Source organism: Haemaphysalis longicornis, unplaced genomic scaffold (genome assembly GCF_048455015.1).
Source record: "Haemaphysalis longicornis isolate Haplotype H1 unplaced genomic scaffold, Haemaphysalis longicornis Haplotype H1 scaffold_26, whole genome shotgun sequence".
Lineage (NCBI taxonomy): Eukaryota > Metazoa > Arthropoda > Arachnida > Ixodida > Ixodidae > Haemaphysalis > Haemaphysalis longicornis.
Genome location: NW_027526319.1, coordinates 76,400 through 81,999, shown reverse-complemented (window position 1 = coordinate 81,999; position 5,600 = coordinate 76,400). Strand labels below are relative to the sequence as shown.

General features: G+C 44.7%; 1 pseudogene; it reads right to left on the bottom strand.

The window, feature by feature from the left end:
• Positions 1-1,823: 1,823 nt before the first annotated feature.
• Positions 1,824-3,093, bottom strand: LOC144172743 (uncharacterized; annotated as a pseudogene).
• Positions 3,094-5,600: the final 2,507 nt, after the last annotated feature.

The window sequence follows — 5,600 nt, the reverse complement described above, 5'->3', positions numbered from 1 at the left end:
GTGAAGGAGAACTTATTAGTGGGCTTGTTTGTACGTCTTAACAGCGAAAACGCTGCGCTAGCTAAGTCGACAAGACGAAATAGCGGGAGAAACACGGCACTATAGAAGCGCATCCGTGCGCTACCGCGTACGTGCGTCTCCCACTTTTTTGTTTTGTAAACTTAAGTAAGCGAAATGTCTCTACACTTTTAAATGTAACACGCATATTAATGCATCAATGAGGCTCGCTTCTTGATCGTTAGTTTTGGTGTTAAATCTCATCTGCGAAAAAGTTGCGTCTTATAAGTGCGTTCGACAGGCAAAGACTTCGCGGGAGAGGCATGTTACATGAATCACTCTGTTCTTTCAATAAGTCTGTCTGATTTCGCAGTTAACTGATATTATTCATGAGCGTTCTTTGCCGAAAATCACAGACGGAAAAAGCATAATACCTTCTATATGAAAGATAATGCGCAAATGGCGAAGCGAGGACACTCAGTTGTTGTAATAGTGTATGTAGTTGTCTCTCCAAGGGGAAAACAAAAGCTAAAAGTGAATGAACGAAATAGCAGAGGCTTATCTAAAGCACTGCGGTTAACGCATAAAGAAGAAAAAAGAGAAATCTGCCAAGAAGCCCCATTAATGTACAACGCTTTGTAACTGAACAAAAATGCCTAATCGGCGAAGGCATTTAATAGGTACAGTAAATAGATGCGCAGCATGCAGAAGTTAATTTTGGGTGAGGGGGTGGACATACCTCCAAAAATGGAGGGGGAACTTGAAAGAAAACTATCATAAAAAAGGAAAATCGATTCACAATCGATTCATAATTAAAAGTAAAAGAATTGGGGATCATTTGGTAAAAGGTTAAAAACAAACACAACCAAACAAAGCTAGAAGTCATGAAATATAATTCACGGGGAACTGATTACGACAGTAAGTCTCCCAGTTTGCTACACACAGCCACGTCTCGTTATAATGCTCAAAATGATGCAATGAAATCCCAAAAGGTGTCTGGTTCAGCACCTTCACTTGATCTAATAAAAGTATTGCACAAGATACCACCACAAACATGGGGTTTGTTAAACAATGAATTCAGCGGCAAGTATACAGTGCCCAGTTGTGGGCAGTGCAGCATGTGATATACAAAACCAAAACAACCATTCCGACGAAGCAAAACGAGCTTGTGAACACGTTTATTACCAGCGCGTGGGCTCTGTGTCGCAGCCTGACAGCAGAACCATGGTTTGTAGCATGAATTGTTGAATGCAGTCAATGCAAGAAATAAGACACCAACACAATAATTAAAAGGAAATCAAAGAGACTGTGAAATACTTCAAGGGAACATATATATACGCAAAACTGTACAACACACAACTTTACAGTTTTCTATTTACAATATCAAGCTAGAAGTCTAGAAAGTTCAGGGCAAGTTCACTCCTGCGCACGTCTTGCTTGCATTGCCATCCACTACTCTTTTGGCAAATTGACGAAGGTGTATGCGCAGCCGGAGTCTTGCAAAGCTCTACGGTTTCTTTGTGTTGCTCACATGTTTGCAGATTGCATCGCGACATTTTGCTGAGATATGTGGTCACGGCCTGTAGTGGTGACTTCACTGTGAGCACGCTGTCCGTCCACGTGATGATGCCCCTGAAAAGCTCCTCACAATACTTCAGCGAGCGCATAACAGCATCGCTTGAATAGTGGAGGTTGTTGCCATCGCGAACGTACTCCTTCAGCACGGTCAGATAGGAATGCTCGCTGATGCAAGTCCCCAACACTGCAGTCTTGCAACACTGCAGTCAGCATTTCCCAGGAGCACTTTTACGACAACTTGCCAGGAAGTGCGATGCTGTTCGAAGCGCGGGCTGGGGTGCTAAGGACGCGGGTGTGGAGGCGGAAATGGGACGATGCGGAGGAGGTGATGTGTGCGGTGTGTGGTGAGGAAGAGGAGACTGCAGAACACATTGTGTTGCGGTGCGAACAATTGACTCCCCACCACCTTAGTGATACCACCATGGCGGAGGCGCTTGGCTTCGTTGTGCATCCCCCGCCAGGGGACACACTGGGCACGGGCGACACCACGGATGCGAGTGCAGCGCCACCGGGGCTCGTGACTGGTGACGTGGTGCCGAATCCGGTCAGCACTACGAGGCGCCGACTGGAGGAATGGAGAAGACGAGCCCGTTGCGCCCGTTAGCATGAGGAAAGGAGGCGACGAACAAAACTCTTGAGGCTAGGGCGCCGGGGGATTATATGCCCTCAGGAGTGTCCCCCCGATGCAAAGGGGCAGCCACCAAGCCATCATCATCATCATCATCAATGTTCGCATGCGCTAACCGCCTTTATGATGTCTTTCAGAAGAAACCCGCCGATGTGAAACAGGATGCCACAGTCCACTGACGACAGCTCCTCGATGAAAAGGATTTCATTGTCGTCAATGGCTTCTGCTTCAGCTTCGGCGTGCTCTTCCAGACCCTTGAGAGCAAGTCAACCAGAAATTGGCCATCGTCGACATCGTAGCTTGTTGTCGTTGGCGTGTTACGTGTACAGAAACTGGCTAACGCAAACAAGCTTCACGGCACACTTCATGTCATAAGCATTCGGCACTGGTTTCCTTAGGCGTATGACCGAGAACAAGTTTTCGAGGCAGTCCTGGAGTATTCTACCGGTTAAAAAGTACTCGTAGCCTTCACTCTTCAAAAGAATGTCCTGAAGCTGAAGGAAGACTGTAGTGGCTATCAATAAGCCTGCTTGAGACGGCTTCCACTGAGCTGAACCTCCTGCCTTCATCCCTTGCATGGTTTCAATCGACAGTTTCAGAGTGTCGATAGCCGAGTAGTACTTGTCCATATTTTAGAGACTTAGAGCGGTAGACGGATGTCGTGAGGACATAATGGTGTACCATTTCGACACGAGCTCCAAGAACCATGCCGTAGTCTCCGCTTTTGGTTTCAAAACTTTCTGCTTTATCAGGTATCTGATCGCAGCAGGAGCGTCTCGGAAAAAATGCACAGCTACTCCCATTTTCATTTTTGAGAAGTGGCCCTTACTAACATGAACTTCTGACAGCTTCGGTGCCACTTTCAGTTCTTTGTCGCTGTCATGTTCTATGATAGAGCGTACATGCTTAATTTTTACTTTTTTGGAGGGCAAACTATGTTCCTTTACAGCCGATTTACTCAGAGTGAAGACTTCCGAATTCAGAAGTTGGCCCCTGATATTCTTAAGTACATGTGCAGTGTCCGCACTAAAATAAAGTTTGTTATCTTCAAGGCAAGGGTGTGCAATAGAACAGACAGCGCGAGAGTCTCTGACTCGAAAAGCCAGACTCTCGCCACATCGCGCGGTTGGACGCTCTCATATCGCAGGTCACAACCCGAATTCTCAGTGAAATGTCGTGACAAGGACGAACAATTTGGAGAACGTACTTCTTGAGGGTGTTGCCATCGACGTGGCTCCCAGTGAAATGGTACGCAATTACCTGCTTCCACCTCTGCGTGGGGCCGCCCACCATCAACACCAGCGCATGTTGTGCGGGTTCGAAGTTGTACCGCCAAACACGACGTCTGCAGATCGATCTAACTCGTACCCCTCTGCAATCTCCATCTCATCCAAAAAACAAAGCGCAGTCCTTCTCCACATCTTCCATGGTTTCAGCTTTTTACTTCAGCAGGTTTACTACATCAGTTAGGATTCCTGGCATAAACTCCAGTCCGGGGTTGCGCCTTGTGAGGGCCCTATTGGATGGAAGGGGGTATCCAAGCTTCCTTAGGGTTTCTTAACCAGTCGTTCCACACGACGTTTGCGGCGACCAAGTGTTCCCCTGGTTGCCTTTTCGAGAAAGTGATTCTACTTGGTCCTCGTTCAGAAACTTCATTCGCTTTCCCGTGTTCTCTGGCCGTATTTTCTCGTCACGACTGCGAGCTGCTTATTAAGTTCTGCGCATGAGCTGTGAGCCGATTGTACGTCGCGTACATCAATGCACAGCGGGGCAGGGGACGAACTTTCCGCAAAGCTTAAATTGTCCCCCAGTGTGTTGCTTAGGCTCGATGCTGATGGACTGCAAACTTGTTATGGAGGCATTCCGCTGCTTCTTGTCAGCGATCCTGACGTTTCCCCGCACGTAAGGGATGAGACACCAGTTGTAGATGTTTCGTCATGAGTCGGCAACGCTCCTTCACAGGCGACAGATTGCACAGGTCTTGTTCTTCCCTTAGGTGGCTTCCTCGGCTTCGGAGAAGCTAAAACAATGTAAACCAAAATAAATAAGATAACGATACCGAAGATACAGAAAATAACATATGGCAGTGATATTGTTCTGCATTATTAATTACTATTATCATGCAATCACATACACTAAAACAACCGAATCTAGACTATGTCATTCGAGTAAAATAAGCTTCGTATGTAAGGAACTATCGCTAATTCCTGTCGAATCAGTAACAAGGTGTTCAAGTTTCTCGATTGTCTGAAAGTTCATGAATTTAAGTCCTATTCAAAGCATGTCTTTATTAACAACTATGCATTATTCTATTATTCTACTATGCAACTATTCATAGTCGCCTTGCCTACTGCGTTTCATCATGGGTAAATACATACGCTACCCATCGAGAACCTGCTTTTTTTTTTTAAAATGAGGCACTCTGGCTCATAACATTTTCTCCTTTCTATCTAATTTTATGCCCCTGTACTTTAATTTAAGTGTGCTCTACGAAAACAAACTATTCAGTGTAAAGATCTGTGTATTTATGTGTTGATTTGTTCAGAACAACCTATCTATAAGGGGTCTTCACGGGAGCATCTTAACAATCAATCACACCTAATTCTCTGCTCGCTTCACTTTTGTAATTCTGGATAAGGCAAGCACTAGCAATGGCAAACTGACTGCACAATAACTTGGTGTGCCGGCGTGGAGCTCTATGCCCGGTGAAACGAAGTCAAATTCTGCGGTTCATTCACTTCATGAAATAAATATTTAAAATATGCCCGAATTTAACACGAAATATTGCACTAACTCCTTAATCCCGTTTTCCTTTGTATCACTGCTGCTGAATATTTTTTCGTATGCATTTAGTGAATTTTGTTTGATAGCTATTGTTAAATGTTTGTGATGGTGTAATCACTGTTTAATGTTCAAAAAACCACTTTGAGTGCTTGCTAATTTTTTGTCATTCATTGCGTTATTAACGAGGTCTACCAGACAGTTTTCACTGCTTGGAACTTTTTATATTTGTATCGATTTCAGTGCGTGCGCAGTACGAAATACTTAGAATGGTGACCGAAAGTACCAACGCCTTATGAATAAAACAAAATATAAGAATTGAGGACAGCAAGTTTAGCTGCGTAATTACAGTGCCAAATATTACAACGACTTACCTCAGAACGGAAACACTGTCGGCACAGCATTTGGCTTTAACTTCTTCCAGCCGTCTGCACGATTTTGTTCGAAACAATTCTCCTCGAAATGAGCCTGTGGGAAATGTTAGAACAAAAAAAAAAAAAAAATGCGTGAAGCCTATAACATAGACGTAAAGCGAACCTCAACGTATGATTCCTTTCATGCCTAGCTCAATTCTAAAATATTCAGCTATGGCCCAAGCACAATGATGGCTTTCTAC